The sequence below is a fragment of the Parasteatoda tepidariorum genome, chromosome 10 (genome assembly GCF_043381705.1).
Source record: "Parasteatoda tepidariorum isolate YZ-2023 chromosome 10, CAS_Ptep_4.0, whole genome shotgun sequence".
NCBI classification, from domain to species: Eukaryota; Metazoa; Arthropoda; class Arachnida; order Araneae; family Theridiidae; genus Parasteatoda; species Parasteatoda tepidariorum.
Genome location: NC_092213.1, coordinates 57,580,862 through 57,584,784, shown reverse-complemented (window position 1 = coordinate 57,584,784; position 3,923 = coordinate 57,580,862).

Sequence of the window (3,923 nt, the reverse complement as noted above, 5' to 3'; positions counted from 1 at the left end):
TTATTCTGAGCTTGCATATGAAATTTTCAACTCTATCCTTACTCGAATGAGTGTAAAATAAAATTGAGAAGAAGACTATGGTAAAAAATTTTCTATCGTTAAAAAATAATATATGACTAAAAATTTTAATGTTAACTTTATGACTAATATGTTAACTATATGACTAAAAATGTTAACTATTTCATTAGTTTTTTTTTTAACAAAAGGTTTCTAAATTTTACAGAAAATATTTACTTAGTAAATAAGATAAATATTTTAGTAATTTGTTTTATGTAGAATTTTGATTTAAATGGAACTCAATTTTAATTTCAATACTTTAAAATCATAAATATAACAGTGCACTGTAAAAAAATTCGGATAAAATTACGGTAAAAAGTATCCGCAATCAGGCTGTCAGTACTTTTTATTACCGTAAAATCAATTTTATACCATAAAACTTAACGAAACAAAAATAATTTTTGCAGTAATATTTACTTTAAAATTATTGAATACTGTATTATTACTGTAAAAATTAATTTACAAAAATTTTATGGTAAAAGTGAATTTTACGGTGAAATGGATTTTATGGTCGCTGCTGCCCTCAGAAGGAAATAAATTTTTATCGTAATTAGATCTGACATTTTTTACAGTATAGAAAACGTTGATAATTTTATTTTATGTAAATTTCTGCATATAATGTTAATATAATATAAAACATTGGTAATTGACTTTGACAATAATTAGCACTTTAAAATTATGAAAATAATTGTAAAACACGTTGGTACTTTTTTTGAGTAAAATTCTGAATCTGATTGATTTCAAATATAAAATATTTTAAAATCATGACAGTATAAAAGGTTTGTTACTTTTTAGTGTAAAACTTAGAATTTAATATTATTGTAGAAAACGTTGTTCACTATATTTAGAATAAAAATTGTGAATTCAATTGAAATATGACACTTCGAATTCATAAAAATAACTATAGAAAACATTTATATTTTGTAAAGAATTTTCTATGTAATTGAAAATTATCTTAAAATCTTGAATATATCTTGAATATATTATTTAAAATCTTGAATATATACGGTAAAAAACATTGTTAATTTCTTGTGTAAAATTCTGTATTCAATATAACTGAATATAATGGTAGAGGTTTATGTGTAGAAATTCCGAATTTAATATCCGAATTCCGAATTTAATAATATTTAATAAAATATGAAATCCTTTAAAATTAACAAATATTATTAGTAAAATAATTGTAATAAAATGTTGGTAAAATATAGGTGTTAGATACTGCCGAAAACGTTGGTAACTTTTCTGTGAAAAATTTGAATTCCAATATAATTGCAAGTAACTATTGAAAAAAGATCTGATTTGAACTGAAGTAAGTTATGAAATACTTTCAATTCATAAAAATAATAATCGAAAACATGAATTGAACACAAATATGAAATGTTTTAAAACTGTAACAAACGTTGATAACTTTTTCCGCCAAATTCCGCAATGAAACTCAAAAATAAAAAAATTTTTACTATCGTATATGTGTTTGGAGCTGGATAACTTAATAGAACTTAAATATGAAATATTTTTTATTTCATAAATCTTTTTGAAAGCTGGTAACTTTTTGCGTAAATTTCTGAATTCAATGGTACTTAAACATAAAATATTTTCAAAGTATAAAAATAACTGCAGCAAACGTTGGTAACTTTTTTTCTTCGAAAAATTCTGAAATCAAAGGAATTGAAATATAAAATATTTTAAAATCATGAATATAACTATTTTTTGTGTAAAATTCGGAAGTGAATTGAACTAAAAAGAGATGAATTATTTCAAAATCATAAATTTAACTGTTGTTGTCGCCTGTTTAGGCAGAGGGGGTGCGATTGTTCTTGTTTTCCAGTGGCGCCATCTATAGCCAAGAAATTGACTTCTGCCACACCGTGCGTAGTACGTTAGTAACTTTTCTGTGTAAAATCCTGAATTCAATTAAATTCAAATAGGAAATATTTGACAATCATAAATATAGTATAGAAAAAAAATGGCACCCATTTTGTATAAAATTCTGAATTCAATGGGACTCAGTTACTCTGCAAACATGGGAAGGAAACATACCCAGAGAGCAAAATAAGGTTTATTTCCACTCAGAAAAAACCTTTTAATGCAAACCTAAAAACCTTATTAATGCGGTTTACGTGTAAACCTTCTAACCTTAAAATAAGATCTGTGACAATCTGCTCTATTCTACGCACATTACCCTCATCCAAAACCTTGGGGAAAAAATTTTGAAATAAAAACCTTAAATCAAGGTTGACTTAGGGATTTCAAGGGTGAAAAAATCCTTTAATAAAACTAATCTCAGGGTGAAAATAATCTTAAATCTAGGTCATCATAAGGTTTCTTTTCGCAGGGTATCTTCAGCTAAAATCCACCTTATCTGAAAATTTTAATGGACAATGCAATTTGATCCTATCGCTAGTGTGACGTCATTATGAACCCATAGTGGTAATACTTTTTTTTTTTTAAAAAAAAGGTTTAAACAATTTTTTTTAATCCTTTTGGGATGAAAGGTTGTAAACTGCAATATTTTTGCTTTATTTGAAAAAAGGTTTTTAGTACAAACATTTTCGTGACAATAAAACGAAAATTCCGATACAAGGTTGTCGTAAGGTTAAATGTTTTCTGGGATATGCAATAAAGTGTTTTCAAGAGAATCTTAACCGTGATTAACATGCACATTTTTTACCAAAAATGATTAAAAATTTGCATTTTATTATACTGATTATTTTTTTCATAAAGTTCGTTCTTGTCATTTCCATTGAAAAAGCAGTTTACATCCGGTTATTAGTAAGTAAAAGGAAAGCAGGACTTTTTTTATTCTAACTTTTATTTATATTTTTAGGAAAATTCTTGATGACAACCATATGATTTTTCGGTGGTAAATTTATAAAAATCTACACTTTATTTTCAGTTATTAATCAAGTCTGAACTTATTGAACCTATAGAATTTATAGGCAAAAAAATAAAACTATGTTTATTGACTTCTTTTGATAAATTGCTTCTCAAAATTAATTATTTTTCTTCTTTTTTTTTTTTGCATTTTATTTATAATTTCTATACAATTTTTAAATCAATAATCATTTGTGACATTCAAATTCCACATTAGACATTTTTTTTAATGAAAAAGTATCGAGGAAATTTTTAATTTATTTGTTGTAAGTTGCAGTTGTAGTAAATTGTGATTTTTAACTTTTGTGCAATTTTTTATCACAGCAAAAACAATCTCACAGAAGCAAATAAACTTCTTAACAAAACTTGTACCAAAAAGAAAAATAAGCATATTTTAAAAAAAATTCATTCATTTTTTGATTAGTAGTACACAGCGTTACGAAAAATTTAGAAAGCGAAAGTAAACAAAGCGGCGTGCTATTTGGCGCAATACAGCTGTCTACTTGGCGCCGGAATAATGACAAATAGCGCCTATCAGACAAGCAAAAACTCTTATTTTTAGAGGGCTGTTTGTTTCGCCGTGGTGTCTTTTTGTAAGTGTTTCATGAGTAATATGGAAAATAAAGCGATGGATTTAAGTCCTCCTAAAAAACGACAGAAGAAATCTTACATAAGTAAAGCTGAGAAAGAAATAATATTGAACATTTATAAAACGGAAGTGCATTCAAAATAAATATCAATTCAAACGACGAGGATTCATTTTTACTTTTTAATGATATAATTATTCGTTATTATCCATGATTAATTGATCATTAATACAGTAATTCTTAAAATTTTGTTCTTTTCTGAGTAGTTTAATATAATTATTTTCGTTATCGGTACAGTTGTTAATTAAGTACAGAAATTCAAATGTTACGTAAAATTAAATAATTTTGACACTTGATTCTATTTTTTCAAAAACCTATTGAATTCGAGGTTTACAAACTGCTTTTTTTTAT